The sequence below is a fragment of the Neofelis nebulosa genome, chromosome 15 (assembly GCF_028018385.1).
Source record: "Neofelis nebulosa isolate mNeoNeb1 chromosome 15, mNeoNeb1.pri, whole genome shotgun sequence".
Lineage (NCBI taxonomy): Eukaryota > Metazoa > Chordata > Mammalia > Carnivora > Felidae > Neofelis > Neofelis nebulosa.
In genome coordinates this window covers 65,136,020-65,156,818 of record NC_080796.1, presented here as the reverse complement: position 1 = coordinate 65,156,818, position 20,799 = coordinate 65,136,020, and the positions used below count along the sequence as shown (strand labels likewise).

Below are 20,799 nucleotides of genomic sequence, written 5' to 3'. Positions count from 1 at the left end.
ATTTTTCATCCTAGATTGGGTGATTCTTTCATTCATCCGTTCAGCATATTTTAGAGACTCCTCTGCCTGCAGAAAGCATTTCCAGAGACCCAATTAGGGGAAAGCAGGATGTGGGCTATGAAAAGCACAGAAGCCTCCTTGGAGTCTCATGTCAAAATTTCCCACCCCAGCTGTGTGGAGAGGCATGCGGTCTGGAGATCAGAAGCTGGGGCTCTTCACTTCCCCTAGGCGGTTGGCTACAAGGGGTCAATTGCTCTGTTAGCGAGCCTGGGAGGTTGTTAAAACATGCACTCCGGCACAGCGTTGGGGAAAAAATAGCATTCCACATTTGTCTGCTACCGAAGGATTCTGCTCCGTTATCAACTCAGACATGGCCTCTCAAGTCAACCGGCTGTGACCTCTCCAGCCCTCGGTATAAGATGGGCAGATGGCAAGTCAGTTGTGCCGCACGACTCAACGATGTTCGAAATCCCGATTTCTGAAAGTGAAATAGATGGGGGAGAAATGCACACGTTCCCCCCACCCCCCCACCCCCGGCCCCGGAACAAGGATTCTCTTCATTTGTGATCTAGCTGCTCCTTGCTAGTACTCCGGCGGCCGTCGTGAAGCCAGAACTACGCCAGGAGCTTTACACGTGTGGTTTCACACACACACGTGTGCCCTTACGACTCCACAAGGTCAACTTCTGCTGATGCCCAATTTACAGATGAGGGGTCTAAAGCAAGGTAATTTTCTATAACTTGACCCAGGGCGTGTGCTTCTGCCCGGCAGAGCTCTGAGCCACAAACCTAAGCCCATCAGATTCTCTAGCTTTCCTTGTGATGGTTTCACACCGGGCTGCCTTTCGGCAAAGTTTGAGTTTGCGTGTTAGCGTCCTGGGTTTCTGGGTCACTTACCCACACAGTCAGTGGAGATGCCAGAGCCCAAATGAACGAGGAAAGAGAAAATCGGTGCTTGAGAAAAAACGAACGGGTAACAGGACGATGCCGTGGGGTCCTCAGTGGCATGGGGGCCACCTGACTCCGCTGCTTTCTTTGCAGGGACAGTTATGAGTTTGCGCCCTGCCGGAGGGGAGCAGCGGGAGATAGGAGCGGCCTGTGTGGCATCTCAAAGGTCTCCTTTGTGGAGCTCCACAGGCGCGGTGGGCCTGTCCTGCCGGGAATCCGGGCAGTGACCAGTGGGGGCAGGGGACGGACTGGAGCTGAACGTGAACCCTGCTGCTTCCCAGGCCTGTGACGTTACATGCGCTACTGAAGTCTTTGAGCCTCTGTTTCCAGTCTGCAAATAAGGATACCAATAATTCTTCCACCGGAGACTTGTCGTGGGGATTGAATGAGGTCGTGTCCGTGCGACGCTTGTACGGTTAGTCGAGTGCTCGTACTTCGACAGCCCCCGGTGTGGACAACGTGTAGGTCTTCCAAAAATGTTGATGAATCAACGGTGAGTGATGCGGCCAAGGCACGCTTGACCTCTGGACAGCGGGGCAGGATTTCGACTAACACCGGCCCCTCTGGAGAAGGTGTTCCCAAAGCTCTTCGTCTGCAAGCAGGACAGTCTTCGGGCCAAACACCATATCGGGAGCCTGGACGCACTCAGGGTGGCTTCTGACTTTGAACTCCAGAGTGACGTTCCTGGAGGCGTCTGGGTGGCTCAGGTGGTTGAGCACGTGACTCTTGATTTTGGCTCAGTGATCTCACAGGTTGTGAGATCGAGCCCCACGTTGGGCTCTGCGCTGACCCGAGGAGCCTGCTTGGGATTGTCCTTCGTCCTGTCTCTCTCTGCCCCTCCCCTGCTCTTTCTCTCTCTCTGTCTTGTAGAATAAATAAGTAAACATGTTTCTAAAAACGTCCTGTCCATATATTCTTGAAATTTCATGGTCTGGATGCACGTGACACCTCAAGTTTCTCATTAACCCCGTGGAGAGGGGAGAACCGGTTCTGGAGCAGAAGCGAGTGGCAGGGGTGGGGACAGCTGGGGCGACAACTCACTGTGTCCCCCCCCACACTTTCCCATCCCTCCCCTCAGGACAGGCCCCGCCCCCCCCCCCCCCCCCCCCCCAGGTACCTCCTAGGCTCGCTCACGTCTACTGCGAAGGGTCATCTTTATTTCCTTCTCTGACTTGCCATCTTTTTGCAACGTCAGGCTGTTTCCAGACCTTTCCCTGCTTCAATTTACCTCTTGCCTTGCTGCTATTTAACGATAGATTAGAGTCAGCTCAAGAGAGCGTTTGGGCGGGGGGCGGGGGGGGGGGCGGTGGAGGCGCGGGAGAAGGAGCCCGAATGAGAAAAGATGTCTTGGTACAAGATCCATTTTTCCATAATGTTTGGGGCGTTGGAGCTTCCATTTCAGGCTGGTATTTGCAACTGTGCCTGTGAGGACAGCAATAAGGAAATTAATGATGACATTGCATTTCTGAAGCCCTTTCACAAGACGGCGGAGGAGACCATTTATCACATTTATTTATTCCGTTGCGGCAGGTGATGTTGGGGCCTGGGTCAGGGCACATGCTCTGAGGCTTGGCCCTTGGTTCGAGGCCTCTGCCCCCTTGCCTTCACCCCTGGCTGCTCCTCCTGCCCCAGGGCCCCCAGCCTGCGTCAGGTGATGGTCCCTCCGAGACGAAGCAGCCATGACAGGCAGCTGGTCTGCAGCTGGGCAGTGGCCAGATGACATCACGCGGTTTCACTTCACTGTTGCCCCAAAGTGAACCGGGTCAAGGGTATTGAGGCAAAAAGGCCGCGTGTGGCTCAACACCAGGCCGTGGCCCTTGAAGCAGAAAGTGTGACCCAAGAGCAGGTCAGTCAGCCGAAGGGCTGAGCCCTTACACACGCCAAGCCCAGGAGGGGCTCCCGCGTGAGCCTCAGTTTCCTCATCTGTAAAATGGACTCAGGCATAACTGGAAAAAGCATCAATTTTTTTTTAAGTTTATTCATTTATTTGTCAGAGACAGAGAGAGAGAGAGAGAGAGAGCAGGGAAGGGACAGAGAGAGAGAGGGATACAGAGAATCTCAAGCAGGATCTATGCTCTCAGCATAGAGCCCAGTGTGGGGCTCGAGCTCACAAAACCGGGAGATGGTGACGTGAGGCGAAACCAGGAGCCGGAAGCTTAAGCGACTGCACCACCCGGGTGCCCTGGTGTTAATTTTTCTGCCTACAGAGTGAATCTGCAAAGGGACTCAAAATTAAAACAAACCTAGGCTCTGCGGTGCTTGGGTCTCAGAAGCTCCTCCCTCGTGAGTATTCTCTTAGCGCTAGTTTGGATTGGCCACAGCGGATCCTCCTTAGTTATGCTCCCATCTCGGAACGCATAAGAAAGTCCTGGCTTTTTTACTCACAGCGAGACAGGGTCCTAGGAATGGTATAGGAGTAGCAATGAGGCAATCACTAGCACATGGCTGGGACGGGGTGCAGGCACAGGGGTGTGGATCGTCCGTGAAACAGCAGGGACTTCACTGAGTGGCGGAGCGCTGCCTCGGGGAAACTAACGGAGCCACTGTATTTGTCATCCACAGCTGTGTAACGAGTAGCTCCCAAACTTACCGGCTGAAAACAGAATTATTCCTTGTCATCTCTCATGGTTCCTGCGAAACAGGAATTCAGGAGCAACCCGGCTGGTAGTTTTGGTATGACGTCAAGGTCACAATCCGATGTCAGGCGGGCCGTAGTCATAGAAAGGCTTGACGGGACCCATGGAATTTGTGTCTAAGATGGTTCACTCCCAGGCTGGCAAACCAGTCTTGGCTTTGGCGGGAAGTTCCAGCCCCTCTCCTCTGGGTCTCTCATGAGGCTGTTGGAGTGTCCTCTGCTGAGGTGGCTGGTGTCACCGAGAAGAAGAGGTTCAAGAGTGAAAACAGAAGCTGTGGGCATGCTATGGCCCAGCCTCAGAAGTCACACACCTCCTGTCACTTCAGCTGCACTCCATTGCGGTGACACAGATTACCCCGATCCAGAGTGGGAGAAAACTATACTACCGTGTGAATCCCAGGAAGGGAGGGTCAAGCAGGCCACCTTGGAGGCGGCCACAGCTGGGGGAGGTGCTATATGAAAATTCCAGCCGACTGGACCTGAAAATGGGAGAGGCAGGGAAGGAAAAAAAAAGAGAAGACAGGGGGCGCCTGGGTGGCTCGGTCGGTTGAGCATCCAACTCTCGGTTTTGGCTCAGGTCACGACCTCATGGTTTTGTAAGCTCAAGCCCCACATCGGGCTCTGGGCTGGCAGCATGGAACCTGCTTGGGATTCTCTCTTGCCCTCTCTCTCTGCCCCTCCCCTGTTCATGCTCTGTCTCTCTTAAAATAAATAAGCAAACTTAAAAATAATAATAATAAAGAGCTGACAGCAGAACAGGAACTTGGGCACCGGAGCCGAAGCCACAGGCCAGCGTCTTCCAATTGGTGCACAGAGCATGAATCCACGCAGAGGAGACCCATCACCGCAGGGAGCTTGCGACAAGGAAGCTGGAATGACTCAGGTCGCAGCACCGGCTGGAGCCCTGTTAGGTTAACTGTCTGTGCGTTTGTGAGCCAGTTAGGGTCCCCGTGTAGGGACCTGACTTGTACAGGAAGACGTGGTGGGATTGTGGCTGTGTGTCACATCCCTCCGGAAAGAAGGGCCAATCTGGGACCTTAAACAATGGGGAAAGGCCCCAACTCTTGCAAAGCAGCCATAAGGATTTCCAACCCCAGGTGTGCACATTTTTATGATTATTTACAATGCACCTCACCGTCCCTTTCTTAGCACACGTCCCTTGCTCCTGGCTCTGAACACAGAGGGTCTCTGAGTGGGTTCCCTTTGAGTCCGCCGAATGGGCCATGCCTTAGTGTCAAATTGCCTACCATCTGACTTGACTTTTTGAGCCGCCACAAATCCAGGCTGGGACTTTTATTGGATCTTAGGTGTCTTATTAGCCAAAGTCCTTTTCAGCCTGAGCTGCTCAGCAAAACCAGGTCACCACCCCAGCGAGGCCCTCTGGGTTAGAGCTCGGTGTAGGCAGGAACGTTAGTAGCAGTGCATGCATTTCTGGGGCCCCTGCAAAGTAGCACCCGACTTTTCTGCCGGGTGCGAAGTTTGGGAGTAGACAGGGGAGGTAAATGCTGTCGAGTTGGGCTCGCTCCTGCACCCTTGCAATGAGGGCTGGAGAGCAATAACCTTCTGGTATTTTCTCTTCATGCAAGACTCTTGGGCTTCATGGCTTCCTTCTGGCTTGGTTGCAGGGGAAATCACCTCGTGGAGGAAAGAGCGAGCCTTCTTGGAATGCCTACTATGTGCCAGACAAGAAAACAGGTGCTCCCCTCAGACCACGTCTGTGGGCGGATTCTCTTAGCACCGTGCGTACAGATGAGGGGACAGAATCTCAAGGAGGCAAAGTCGTTTGCTCGGGACCCCACCGCTCACCTGCTGCAGGAGCTGGGTTTTGAAGACGAGCCTCTACAACAACTCACTTCACACGTTCTCCTACCGTGTTATGACTTGGGGAAGGAGATCTGCAGGCCTCAAGTGAAAGGCTGGTTTCCTCCGCATAGAGATCAATACAACAATGTAGCAATTGAAAGTTCTGGAAAGAAAATGTTGCCTAGTCACGTTGCTCTGATGGCCAGAGAGCAGAGAGGAGGGAGTCTCCTGGAGGTGGTGGCCATGCAGCTACAAGGGACAATGTTTGCTTAAGGCACCAGCACCTCGGGGTGGTCTCATATTTCGCAGAGAGTGGTCTGAGAGTTGGCCTCTGCGGTGTGTGTGAATTTTTTAAATTATGAAAATGTGAGTATGTCTGGTTTCAGGCTGACTTAAAAATTTGCTTATATAACCTCTGTGTCTCTTCTTGGTGGCCCAAAGGGCCCGGATTAAGAGTTTTATGAACATCCTGCTGTGTTTAGTCTGCTGTACCTGAGAGTATCTATTTCACCAACCCAGATGGTGCCGTTACCACACATATAGCCTGCGATGGCCAGGAATTGTATTCAGTATAACCAGTAAAACCACAGCACTTTGCTTTAGCAAAAGGAACTGGAACAGGAAACAGGTAAATCCCCGCCTGCCCACACACCCAACATTCTCTCTGCTCTTCTATGAAGTTAGAGTCTCAGACTTTGTGGCCACTGCATCCCTCCCTGCCTCTGGAGACCAAATTGGGCTTTGGGGGAAACCACAGGCCTCATATTTATCTCAAAATGGCCCTGGCCTATAATGGGCTCCATCAAGAAAGTGATGGATGGAAGCAGCCACAATGGTTCACGTGTCTCCTCTCCTCATTTTTTTTCCTTCTTTTTCTCTGTTGTTTCCCCTTCTTCTTCAGAGAACTGTAGTTTCCCTGGACCACTCTTTCCAAGTGGGCTTCTGATGGCCAGTTTTAGAATACATTCCTTACCAGAACTAACTTATGTTTCTGAGAGTCAATACGATAGCTGACAAGGCCCATCGGTTTCCCCCAAAGGAAGCATACTATTTCATGGTTTTTGTACTTCTGGCCCACATCCCACCAGCCTCTATAAGCATGCAGTTCACTACTGAGCACATCACCAATGCTGAAAACTGATGAACACTTCTTCTTATTTTAATTATTTTTTTATTTCTCTAGTATAAGCCACTGGGGGTAAGACGTTTCTTTTCCCCCAAAGCTATGAGTTGACAGGAAAAAACCTAAATAAACACAACTTCAGAAAGTCACAATGAACTCATATCTCTCCTTCGCGGGGGATCTCTTTTGGGCACCAGAGAGGGAGGCTTACCCTACAGTTCTCCTCCCCATGCCCTGAGTGAAGAGGTCGTTAGCTCACTAGGCTGCTGGCAATGTCAAGGATTGCCACTGAGTGGATAATAACATGACAAGGGCGATCAGACTCTTGAAACTGCTTTATGTTTGAGTAGTATTTTGCATTTAAAGATGGTTTCAGGGGCGCCTGGGTGGCTCAGTCGGTTGAGCGTCCGACTTCGGCTCGGGTCACGATCTCGCGGTCCGCGGGTTCGAGCCCCGCGTCGGGCTCCGGGCTGACGGCTCGGCGCCTGGAGCCTGTTTCCGACTCTGTGTCTCCCTCTCTCTCTGCCCCTCCCCCGTTCATGCTCTGTCTCTCTCTGTCTCAAAAATAAATAAACGTTAAAAAAAAAAATTAAAAAAGAAAAAAAGATGGTTTCATGTTCAGGATCTTACTGGGCATTCACACACACACCGAACAAAGAAACAAACAAAAACTTGTCTGAGATAGATGTGGTGGACATTTTTGCAAAGGTGGTTGTGAGACGTTTGGTGATTTGCTAGAGGTTGCACAGCAGTGGATGGCAGAGCTGGGTTTCTTCTTCTCCGGTGGGTCCATGTCCTTTGCAGGAGTCTGGCCTATCTCCCTTCCTCTTACTGGAAGCCGCATCAGCCACGGTGTTTGAGGATCAAAAACGGCCGTGGTGGAAGTATAGGTCCGCGGGGAGGGGGCTGAAATCCCTGCAAACGAATGTTCATAATATCTTTATTCAAAATAACTGGAAACAGGAAGCAACCCAAACGTCCATCACCATGGATAAACAAAATGGGACACATCGTGATTTGGCCATTAAGAGGAATGAAGTACAGATACATGTTAAAAAGGGATAAACCCTGAAAACATTGTGCTAAATGAAAGAAACCAGTCAAAAAAGGCCATTTACTATAGGATGACCTCGATATGGAAGGTCAGAATGGGCAAATTCATAGAGATGAAAGCAGATTAGTGTTTGCCTCGGGGGGCGGGGGGGCTGCGATAGGGGCATCGAGAGGTGTCTGCTAATTTTCTCAGACATGGTGTCTCAGGTGTCTCAGACATGGTGTCTCAGGTGTCTCAGAATTTTCTCAGACATGATGATAATGTCTTAAAATTAAGTGGGGTGGTGTTTGCACATCTCTCTGAATATATAAAACCTATTGGATTGTACACTTTAAAAGGGTGAACCCTATGGTATATAGACTGTATCTCAGTAAGTTGTTACTATAAAAACAAAACAAAACAAAACAAAGCCTGGCTCTGGGCACGGACTGTCCTAAACTTCTCTGACCATGGCTTCCCCCAGGGCTCCAAAGCTGGACACGGACTCACACTGGCTACGTGGATGTGGTCTGAGGGTGAAAAATTCCTCTCGCTCTGCCTGCTCCAAGTTGTGGGCAGATATCAGGCACCCCCATATTCCCAAATACAAATAGCTGGAAGTCAAGTTCTGTGCTTCTCAAACATGAATGTGCATTTGAATCACCTGACGATCTTGCTAAAATGCAGGTTCTGATCAAAGAGGTCCAGGACCCAGCCTGAGAATCTGCATTTCCCACAAGCTCCCGAGGGAGGGTCAATGCTATTCCTGTTGACCACACTTTGGGAAGCAAGGGTGTAGACCACATAAGCAGTTAGTGGCAATGGTCACTTTCCAAACGATGGCTTTTCTACATGAAGAAGCAGCTTTTGACTCCAAAATGTTAGCCTGTGCATTGGAGTCAAATATCAGGATTTTTTAAGACATATGCCCTCAAATGTATTTTCCCTACTCTCCCTCCAACTGTTAGGTGCTAATAATGGAAGCTTATGAACAATTGTTACTGTCCAATGTGAGAAATTCCTCTAACTCCTTCGGCACGCATTAATCTTTGTGGAAAGCACTGAACTGCTCGTTTGAATATCGTTTCTTTGAACTAACTGAATTGGCCATCTGTTTTTGCATTGTAGGGAAAACTTGGAGTTGTCCTAAGACTGTGTCTCTTTCATCAGAACTATATATTTTTAAAATACAAGATGATTTTCTATCATCAAAACACCAAGGGGGGAGCGCCTGGGTGGCTCAAGTCAGCTAAGCGCCCAACTTCGCCTTAGGTCATGATCTTGCAGCCAGTGAGTTCGAGCCCTGTGTTGGGGGCTCTGTGCTGACAGCTGGGAGCCTGGAGCCTGCTTTGGATTCTGTGTCTCCCTCTCTCTATGCCCCTCCTACACTCACACTTTTTGTCTGTCTCTCAAAAATGAGTAAACGTTAAAAAAAAAAAAAAAAAAAAAAAGCCCCAAGGGAAGTTCAGAAGCCCTCTTCAGAAGGAAGTAAAAAGCCAAAGGATTGTGAATTCTCCCGCAGATGGTGGTGGATTTATGCACAGAAGGTAATTTTCATTTAATAAGCCTCTGTTATGTGGCTGCCACTTACAACACATGATGCCTGTCCCTCAGGAAGGAGGTGTATACAGATGAAGAGAACACAGCGCCCTGAAAGGGGCCTGCATCCTAAGGGGAGACTGATAAGCTCAAGAAAAGCAAGAAAAGAAAGGGAAGGAGCGTGGCATTTGGGGCAGAGAGAACACTTTCCACCTGCTCTTGCTGTTTGATTGGTTTCCAGCCAATTTTCTCTCCACATTTTGCTGATGTTGCTGGAATCACTCAAGAATCCTGGACACTCTCCTTAACTGAAGTAAAACTTCCATTTCCACAGGATTTGCTACAGGAAGACAATGGAAATGGTAACCTTGGCACTGAGCTCAAGCAGCGGTTCTTAAAATCTCCATTCCTTCACTGCTCTCCAGCAAGCCGGGATCTTCGGCTCCAGGGCTGGTCAGTAGGCTTTTGATGAACAAAGCCGACTGAGCTCTGAACTTCAGAAGAGCATCAACGTGATACCAAAAATTCAAGTTCAAATTCCCTTTCTGCCAAGGTCTGGATGTCCGACAGTCAGGCTTTTTACACCTGCTAGGTCTTATCTTCTTCGTCTCTGATATCAAGATGATTATTCTAAGTTCTTCACAGAAGAGTGGGGCTGGGAGGAAATGACCTGGAGTACAGAGAAGGGCTTTGTGAGTGGCACGGCACTCCGGGCTGTAAGAGCTAATGACTGTTTTTCTTACACGTACTCCCCGGCCTCCCCTCAGATCTGTCCGTCCTCATCTGTCATCCAAGCTCAGGGCCCTGTTTGACCACCTAGGGTGGGGTCTTCCTGAAGACGTTGCATCGTGATCACGGTCAGAAGGAGACTGAAGTCCAGGTCCTGGGTGAATTCTCTGGGATTCCATTTCTGCGGCTCAAAAAGCAAGTCATTGATGACATTCTGTTTTGTTGGTTTGCTTGTTTGTTTTTAAATTTTTAATGTTTTCTTTTATTTTTGAGAGAGAGCAAGACAGAGGGTGAGCAGGGGAGGGGCAGAGAGAGAGGGAGACACAGATTCCGAAGCAAGCTCCAGGCTCGGAGCTGTCAGCACAGAGCCCGACGCGGGGCTCGAACTCACGAGCCGTGAGCTCATGACCTGAGCTGAAGTCGGATGCTTAGCCGACTCAGCCACCCAGGCGCCCTTCATTGACAACATTTTGAAATTCTCTCTCTGTCATACACATTCCCACCCTACAGCAAGCATGATTCATGTTTGATCACCGTCTCTATCTACCATTTGGAGAAGAGTCGGCAGTTCAGATTTTTCTTCCCTGCATTTTAATCGTCAGTCCTTATTTCCCACTAGGGGGGAAGCCGGAAGCATAAAAACACCACGGTGACTCCTCTTGGTTAATTGTCATCCTTCTTGCCTCATCCCCATTGGGCACGGGCGTCTGAACCTACTGCAGACGCTACCCCAAACCCTGCTTGCTAAAAACAGCAGGGGGTATTGTTAGGCCCAGCTTTTGAGCTTTTCAAGCTAATCAATGTCCATTTTCTAATTCCTGTTATGCTGTATGAACAATAAGCCAGACATGGGACAAATTCATCATAAGAAAAATATTGCTTTTAAATCTGATTAATAAAAGAATACCTGAGGGGCACCTGGGTGGCTGAGTTGGTTGAGGGTCCGACTTTGGCTCAGGTCACGATCTCACGGTGGTTCATGAGTTCAAGCCCTGCGTGGGGCTCGCTGCTGTCAGCACAGAACCCACTTCAGATCCTCTGTCCCCGTCTCTGCCCCTCCCCCACTTGCACTCTCTCTAAAATAAATGAAACATTAAAAAAAAAAAAGAATAGCTGAGGGGGCAGAACTTTTGCTGATAAAGGCTAACGAACATTTCCAGCAGGGCTGCTGTTGAGAGTGTGTGTGTGTATGTGTGTGTGTGTGTGTGTGTGTGTGTGTTTGCCAACTCCATCATAATTAATTCCCAAACTCTGTATATAAATTCTCACCTCCGGAAGGTTGGACAAGTGTGCATTATACAAGATGCATGCATATATATGTGCGAAGCAAATTCTTTCTAGGTCTCATTTGATATATATAGGCTATAAATCCACATTCAGAATAATGGGAGATTAATAATTACTTCTGCAATGTTGATATTTGCAAAGTGACCTGCTGTTATTTATTACCTGGTTCCTTTACATAGAGCAGTATTTTTCCTAGTGAAGGGAGCACAGGAAATGAATAATGGGCTGTTTTAAAGGTTTAGAAAGATGTCTTTCTCATCTTCTGTTGTGTGTCCACTGTGGAGCTGTCTCTGAAAGAGACCATGGTGTAAAGCCACATTCTCTTTGGTGTCTCTGGCTAAGCACATATGAAATAGATAGGACAAGCTGTTGCAAAGTTTTCATTGCATAGCTATGAGGCAGGTCTTCTTTCTTGACACAATAATAAAGATTTGGAGTTGGGGAGATCTAGGTCCTGGCTCTACTGCCTTACTAACTTGATCTTAGTCAAGCCATTTTGCTATTCTTGGTCTCTGAGTTCTTTATTTATCACACTGGAGTGACAGCATCCGATGTATCAGGGTATAACAAGGTCTGTTGCGAGATTAAAATGATGGGTACGAAAGTACTTTAAAGATATTGAAAGCCCCCAAGGTGATGTTAGCATTACTGTTCTTCACACAAAATCTTCTCCCTATCCCCTTCTTATCTGAAAATTGAAATTCCTTGGTCTGCGTCCCTGATCTAGATTTTAATGAGGCACTTTGTCCTACCCCACTATTTATAGGTTTGCCTTATACTAAGAGGCAAAATCGCACAGGGTTGAGATGACTACTTCTGGATTCAGATGGACAAGGATTTAAACTCAAGGATTTAATTTCTTTTTGAATGTTTATTTACTTATTGAGAGAAAGAGAGAAAGCACGTACAGGTGGGGGAGGGGCAGAGTGAGGGGCAGAGAGAGAATCCCAAGCAGGCTCCCTGTCGACAGCACAGATCCCGACGCAGGGCTCCATCTCGTGAACTGTGAGATCACTACCAGAGCCGAAATCAAGAGGCGGTCACTTGACTGACTGAATGACCCATGTGCCCCATAAATTCAAGGATTTCCTTTAATCAAGACATCTAACTCTGGCCACGTTAAATTAACCATTACCAGACTAGTTCTCCTCCCATAAATAAACATTCAACAGAACAAAATATGTGAGACATTTTTTCAGCCACTGAGCAGCAGACGGCCCCAGACTATGATCCCTGAGAAGAGGGAAACTCACAAGGTCACATTTGCCCCAGCTCTCTTCTTGCGGAAAACGTCTCCAGTGCAGCACAGAGACCTGGAGTAAAAACAGACCACGGAGGAGTCTGTCAGCTAACGATCAGCCTCTGAAACTGTTAAAAGGACTAGCATCTGTGGGACAGGACACAGGAGAGGAGGGGGCTATGAAGAGAGGGTTGCAACTCTATTTGGGGGTTTCCCATGAGTGAGGAATGGGTTGAGCCTGCACAGAAAAAGACAAAAGGAAACTTACCAGATAGCAGTTGATGGAGGGCTGTAAGCAGAACAAACATACTTGAGGTCTAGCAGTGCTGGAAGGTATTGGAGTACGAGGTGCCTTGCTGACTCCCCTACATCCCCAGCTGAGATACTAGGAAAAACAGATATTGGAGCTAAGGGGCACAACCTAAAATTTTTTAAATTTTTAAAAATATTCATTCATTTGTTTTGAGTGACAGACAGTATGAACGGGGCAGGGACAGAGAGAGAGGGAGACACAGAATCCAAAGCAGGCTCCAGCCTCTGAGCTGTCAGCACAGAGCCTGACATGGGGCTCGAACTCACGAGCCGTAAGATCATGACCTGCGCTGAAGTCAGAGGCTTCACCGACTGAGCCACCCCGGTGCCCTGAGTGAGACCTATTCTATTTCATCAAATTTCAAATACAAATCTCAAAACGAAGCCTTGGCAAGATCTGCATGGGGAGCTGAGTCAGTAGTTTGAAATGCACCAAGCTAAAAAAGCTTGGGAAACAACTTGATCTCTCCATAGACCTTCCCTAACAAAGCCTAAAATAAAGCTTAAACAAGTTCAAAGTTATTAGCTGGTGATTCAATGTCTGCCAGGAAGAAAAGCTCAACCTTCAGAGAATGACAGAATCCAGAATCTCTACAATAAGTAATTAACAGCGTATGGCATATGATACAAAATACTAAACATGAAAGGAAATAGGAAACTGTGATCTATGATCAATAGAAACTGAAACTGACATCAGGATTGCCCAATGTTGGCTTTGGCAGTCAGATATTTTAAAGCATTTACTTATAACGTAACCAAGAATTAAAGGAAAATATGCTCTTAATGAGTAAACAGATAGAAAATACTAGCAGAGGAAAAAAAAACTATAACATAGAAAAAAATTAGATTCATTTAGAAGTGAAAAATAAAATAATTGAAATGAAAAATTACCTGAAGATCTTAACATGAAATTAAAGATAACAGAAAAAAGGGACTGACTTGAAGTATAGCTATAAAATGTTCAATTAGCATAACAAAAGGAGGGAAATGATGAAAGAAAAAGGAACAGAGCCTAGAACCTGTAATACAATATGAAATACTATAAAAGACATGTAATGGCAGTTTCAGAATGAGAAAGGAGGGATAAAGAAGCAGAAAAAAACATTTTAAGAAAGAGTGGCTGCAAAATGTGCAAATTTGGAGAAAAATATCACCTATAAATGTGAGAAGCTTGAGAAACCTTAAGCATAATTAACACAAAGGAAACCGCATACAGGCACATCATAGTTACATTGTTGTAAGCTAAAACTAAAGAGAAAATCTTTAAAGCAAAGAGGAAAAGGAAAGGAAGGGAAAAGAAAGGGAAGGGAAGGGAAGGGAAGGGAAGGGAAGGGGAGGGGAGAGGGGAGGAGGGGAGGAAAGAGAGGAGAGGAAAGCAGAGGAGAGGAGAGCAGAGGAGAGGAAAGAAGAGAGCTATCAAGCCCAACAAAGATAAGGAGGAAACTTAAATTCATACTGCTTACAGAAATCAGCCTAGAAAGGCTGAATACTGTATGATTCTGCAGGGAAAGGTATAATTATGGGGATAGTAAAAAAAGATCAGTGATTGCCAAGGGTTTGAGGGGAGGTGAAAAAGGATGGGTGGGTTGAACAAGGGATTTTTAAGGCAGTGAAGCTATTCTATATAATACTGTAACAGAGGATACATGACATTGTGCATTTGTCAAAACACATAGAATATAAACAGGAAGAGTGGACCCTAGTGTGGACTATGGATTTAGTTAATAATAATGTATTGGTATAGATTCACCAACTGTAATAAGTGTGTCAGGTCAATGCAAGATATCAATAATGAGGTAGGGGTGAGCAGGAAAGGGAAGGGATATACATACAGGAACTCTACGTACTATCTGTTCATTTCTCAGCTACTCTAAAAATTAAACTCTTAGATTTTTAAAAAGATGTGCTATATACAAGAGAAAACAAGAAATTTATACTACTCTTTAGAAACAACGGAGGCCAGAAGGCACCAGAATAATGCCTTTAAAATGGTACAAGGAGGGGCGCCTAGGTGGCTCAGTTAGGTAAGCGTCCACTTCTTGGTTTCAGCTCAGATCACGATCTCACAGTTTGTGAATCTGAGCCCCACGTCGGGCTCTGTGCTGGCAGTGAGGAGCCTGCTTGGGATTCTCTCTCTCCCTCCCTCTTTGCCTCTCCCCCACTTGCACTGTATCTCTCTCAAAATAAATGAATTAATAAATAAATAAATAAATTGTGCTACAAGAAAAATAAAAATCCTATAAACCAAGATTTCTATATCCCAAAGAAAAATATCTTTCATAAAAGAGAATATAAAAATGAGGATACTTTGTTCAAATAAACAAAAGGTGACACATAGACTAAGAAGTTAACACTGGAAAGGAAATAGAGTATCAAAATTACTCAACTGAAAACAAATTAAAAAATAGGGAAGTAGAGAAACAAAAAAAAAAGAAGGAAAAAATAGAAGTCAAAGAGCAAGATGGTAAACTCAATCATATCAATAATTTCATTCAATGTAAATGGACTGAACAGTCCAATTGAAAGAGTTATTTCCAGACTGAATAGAAAAAGTAATACCCAATTATATGCTGTTTAATTGCAACGAAGTATACAGTACAAAGAGGATGCATAAAAATTTGTGTGTCTATATTAATAACCAAAGTAGATTTCAGACAAAGTATTAATGTTAAAGATTGCACAATAAAAAAAGGGAAATTCATCAGGAAGAAATAACAATCTAAATATAAAAGTAACTAACAACAGAGCTGTTAAAGGTATAGGAAGCTAAAATGGATAGAATTAAAGGAATAGGTAAATTCATTACATTAGAGATTTTAACACACCCTGCATCAGTCAGGAATCTGTAAAGAAATGGAACGTATGTGTGTATGTGTGCATGTGTGTAAAGAGGCTTATTTTCAACGAACTTGACCTAAATGACAGCTATAGAACACGACACCCAACATCTTCAGAGTAAGCACACTTTTCAAGTGCCAGTTGAACACGTATCAAAATGGACCATATGCTGCTGTGAGTTCGAGCCCCGTGTTGGACTCTGTGCTGACAGCTCAGAGCCCGGAGCCTGCTTCAGATTCTGTGTCTTTCTCTCTCTGCCCCTCCCCTGTTCATGCTCTGTCTCTCTCTGTCTCAAAAGTAAATAAACATTAAAAAAAATTCTTTTTAAAAATAGACCATATGCTGGACCATAAAATAAGTCTCAGTAATTTGCCAGACTACATGCTTGATCGCTTAATGGTTAACCACTTACTGACTGTGAACTTGGGCAAGTTAGTAGGCTTCTGTAACTCATTTTTCCTCATCTGTAACATGGGCACAGCAAGAGACTCTACCGTACACGTTGTGCGGTTATGCAGTTGACGAGGATTAATTGAGTTAATTTATGACAAGCCCTTCTCAGAGTGTCAAGTAAATGCTCAATAAAGAGCATTGAAATGGCAACGATGATGATGATATGATGATGATGCAGATGCACTGGCCCAAAGTAAACATAGAATTCCATGGAAGCCAGCCTATAGTCGATGATTAATCGTAGTAATAATCCCTTTCATCAGCAAGTACTATTGAAGTTTTAGTACATGCCAAGATCTCTGCAAGAGAAAAAGAATGGTGGTAAAAAGCATCCACTTGCCCCTGCTTTCGTGAGGCTCAACATCTTGCCGGGGAAAGAAACACTAATCAAATAATCGCTTTGAGGTGAGTGAGGTGAAGAAAAGATTAGGACTCCAAGCAGGGCAAAGGGGACTCAACATAGTTGGGGAGGAGAGGGTTGCAGGACATAATGAGTGAAGGTTCATCTGACGCACTGAGAGAAGCCCAGCGTGGCTTCAGTGAGCAGAGGCAGGGAGGCCTGTGCGTGATGAGGTCACGATGCATGGTGACCACAGGGCATGGACCATAGACTCCATTCCGGCCACTGTGCTTGAGTCCCTCCTGTCCGCTCTGAATAAACACTTGAGCGAAACTACTGGTTTGACTGTTTTCAGGAATAGGCAAGAATTTCCCTACAACCAGGATGGATTAACCAGTAGAGTTTTTGTTCTTGCTGCTCAGTGACATGTCAAGAATCACGGAGGAGGCAATGATTTTGCCAAAACACAGAAAACGAAACCAGGCAAAACTTTAACAGAAGGTTTTTCCAAGCGAAAAAAATCTGTTTCACTTGTTCACATTCCTCCAAGTTCAAGGCCTGACACAAATGCTTCCACCTGAACAGCAACAGCCCAAACTGGACCAACACCCTAGCTTACCTTAGAATGTTCTTCCACTCTCCTCCCAGTACAATTTTCTTTATTTTTATCCTCATGAGCAGTGCAGAAAAAAGACATAGAGGGGCGCCTGGGTGGCTCAGTCAGTTAAGTGTCCGACTTCAGCTCAGGTCATGATCTCATGATTGTGAGTTCGAGCCCCACATCAGGTTCTGCACTGACAGTGCGGAGCCTGCGTGGGACTCTCTCTCTCTCCCCACTTGCTCCCTTTCTCTCTCTCAAAATAAATACATAAACTTTTTTTAAAAAAGAAAAGGAAATAGACTTTTCTTTTGGGGATGATTTTGAAAACACTGTGCGTTTGCACACGCATGTGCGCACACACACATGCACACACATACATACACATTTCTACCTAATGAAATGGAACAGTGTCAAGAGCTATTACTATGGAATAATAATAATAACAAAAAAAAGACAGTAAAGCACATGCAAATCTGCAAATGTGAGTGTTAAAGTGTGGAGGAAGGGATATGGGTACAAATTAGAAATAAGAGGTGATATTATCATGAAAATCTACGATCTGCTGCTTCTCCCGGTGAGGAACAGGAATATGGCTACCAGCAGATCATCATAGAAAGTTCCAGAAAGCTGTGGTGGGGACATCAACCAAGTGGTCAGAGTGGCTGACATCATATGCTATGAGAAGGTATGTCTATTTATTTTTGTTTCTTCAAATTTTTAGGAGGATGAAAAAATGACATTTAAAACTACTTTGGAGAATGTAATTCTGTTCAGAAAGGAAGAAGATGACATTGGATGAAATGACGGAAATTGTGTAGAAAGTAATCCTGTCATCTTACCTTTGTAATGACCTGTAAAGGAAATTCTGAGAAAATATCATGTACCGACCCTAGGTTTTTGGAAATCAATTTTCAAGAAGTTCAAAGAAAAGACATTTATGATGTTATTTCCAGAGAAACTGAAAGGGAAGTCACCAGGGAGAGAGCCTTGACTGTTGACAATACAGTAGGGTCCTGGTGACCAGGAATGGGTGCAAGACAGATGGCATTCTGAGGGTAGGACAAAGCATGACATGTTGCCTACAAGGGGACCGTGATAATGGAGGTGGGGGGATAGGGATCAGGGTGGGTGTGAATGGAGAGGAGCCTATGGAAGCCACAAGGGATGGTGGTGATGTTTCATGAATGTATACATATCCCTAAATTCATTGAGTTGTATATTTCAGACGATTTTTTTTAAAGAATGATACAGTCAGGTATAAAAGAAGAATGCCCATGTGGTATGAGAAATACTATATAAATAGGGGTAAACAACTGTCAAAAGATAGTAAGGTAGAGATGTCAACAGGTGGAGATGGGAGGTTCTAGAAGGCAGGGAGGCAGTTGGGAAGTGAGGGGTTTGGGCAATCCCCAAACACCTGGGCTAAGGCTGTAGGCTAAGGCTGCAGACCCACTGACCCGGAATAGAGGTCAAGGGCAACAGTTCTAGAGTCACATGGGCACCTCAGGTTTGTGGGGCTTGAAGCTTATACAGGTTGGGTCTTCAATTTAAGAAAAACAGTACAAAATTACACGAACGATGTTAAATACACAAGTGACTTCATTTAGAATGAGAAACCACAATGCATTATGTAATTGGAAAAGTTGGTGTTTGACGAAATAAAGAAAAATAATTCAATTTCACAACTATACTTGGCTCTCAACTATGATCTCTAAAACAAATGGCCTGATACATCTCTAAAATGCTTTCTTTTTATGTGTTTTGACTACACATTCTTTGATCACCTTTTCATATTACAATGACTTTGTAATATTATTTTTCTATAGAGTGAAAAGATAGTTCAGTCTTTCCTCTAACATGTCTGATCGAAATTTTTTAGAACAGATTTAGATTTGCAGAAAAACTGTGTAGGTAGTTCCCCATACACATCGTACCCAGTTTCCCCTCTTACTAGCCTCTTACTTTAATATGGTACATTTGCTACAATTAATTTACGGGATATTAATACATTGTGGTTAAGTAAAGTCAATACGTTACTCAGATTTCCTTAGATCGCCGAATGTTCTTTTTCTGTTCCAGGATCCCATCCAAGACCCCACGTTGCACTCGGTTGTCCTGTCTCTTTAGGCTCCTCTTGGCTGTGACAGTTTCTCAGACTTGTCTTGTTTTTGAGGGCCGTTTTTGAGGGGGACTGGTCAGGCATTTTGTAGAATGTCCTTTAACTGAGTTCTATCTAATGTTTGTCTCATGATTAGGCTGAGGTTGTAGGTTTGGGGGAGGAAAACCACAGAGGTCAAGCATTACTGTCCTCACATCTCCTCAGAGGTACAGATGGCTCTTCCCCTTCCTCCCTCTCCTCATTTTGTCTTCTTTGAAAGAAAACCATTATTCATGGCCCACACTTAGGAAGCAGGGAGTTATGGTCCACCTTGGGGGCAGAGCGTCTCCATAAATCACTTTGAGATCCTCGGCATGAAAGATTTCTCTCTTTTCCTCCACTGATTTATTTACTCAATAATTTATTTATATCATTATAGATACATGGACATTTATTTCATACTTTGGATGATAATCCAATGCTGTTTTCTTGATTTTGTTGCTCAAATCGTTTCCACCTGAACCATTAGGTGCTGTTTTAGTTGGCTTCTGTGCCTCTTTGAAATACTCCTGTCCATGTTTGTATGAGTATTAGTGTTAAACACCTCTTTGCTTTCTAACCCTATAGGATACACCAGGATCAGCGTGTGTATTTCCTTCCCCAGTTACTAAGATGCTAAGTTACTAAGATGTTACTAAGATGTAGCTGTTCTATAGAGTCTCTTGGGTCATCATTCCAGCTTCTTCTCCATGCTTCTCTGTAACCTTCCACCTCACCAGTGAGAAAGCGGGTGCCCACCATCCACTATCCTTTGCTTACCTATCCAATTCCAGGTATACATGTACAGTATGTAAGAATTGCTAACCCTTACCCCTGTGAGACACAACTTTATCGACTAGAGTATAGTGCTTACATACAGCTTCTTTGGCCTTGAGTCCTATAGACTCCACCAATCTCCAAAGTTACTTAGGTCAGCACCTTTTCCCCCAGCCCCTTCAGGACGGTCATTTCATACTTCATACAGTTAGATTATTTTGTTGCATTCTGCGTTACATCCTTAGATCCCCTGACCACCTAAATGATTTTTAAAATTTTGTGTGCGTTAAAGCTCACTCCGTGCTATAAAATGAACAGGATGATGAGTCCCTGATAACGGACTTTGTTTTGCCTAATAATGGTTCAGAGAGGTTTCTTTCAGATTTTTTACTCATTCTTAGCAATTTCAAATACAATTTTTAGGATTTACCAAAACTGGGAAAACTCTACCGAGGTTCCATCAATGAGCTGTAAGATTTGAAAGAACTTTCCACAGACTGCCAGCTGGTGCCACGCATTTCAAGCTCGGCGTCTTCCCCACACCCACATATTTCTGATGCCACAGCCCCGCGTATTTGTGTCACAGCACCAAGTGAGCCCGCAGAGTGAGCAGAAGTATTCTTGGAAACCAATCTTGCTAGTAGTGTCTTAACTATACATGGAAGTATTTAGAACCACATAAAACACCTCTGTGGTTGTAAATTATTGTAGCTCCAATATCTACTTTTACAAATTTTTCAAAAATATGTGACCATGTGGACATGATCCTATGACCCTTAGGAAATGAGGGACCCCAACGATTAAATTTATTGGCTTCATGGCAAATCTCCCTCTGAGTCAGACAGATCATGCATTCGACAAATATTTACCGAGCACCTAATATGTAAAGAGCTGTGTGTTCTGTGATAAATGAGACAGAGTCCCTGCCCTCCTGCCCTCATCATAAGCCCATGCCAGTACAAAGAAACGGTACAACTTATCAACGAGTAAACAAGTAATTTCAAA

At 45.3% G+C, this 20,799-nt stretch overlaps 1 non-coding gene across 1 annotated transcript; it reads left to right on the top strand.

Annotated features, from left to right (window-relative positions):
- Nucleotides 1-6,888: 6,888 nt before the first annotated feature.
- Nucleotides 6,889-6,973, top strand: TRNAR-UCG (transfer RNA arginine (anticodon UCG)). The gene has a single exon. It is a non-coding gene; the product is annotated as a tRNA-Arg (tRNA).
- Nucleotides 6,974-20,799: the final 13,826 nt, after the last annotated feature.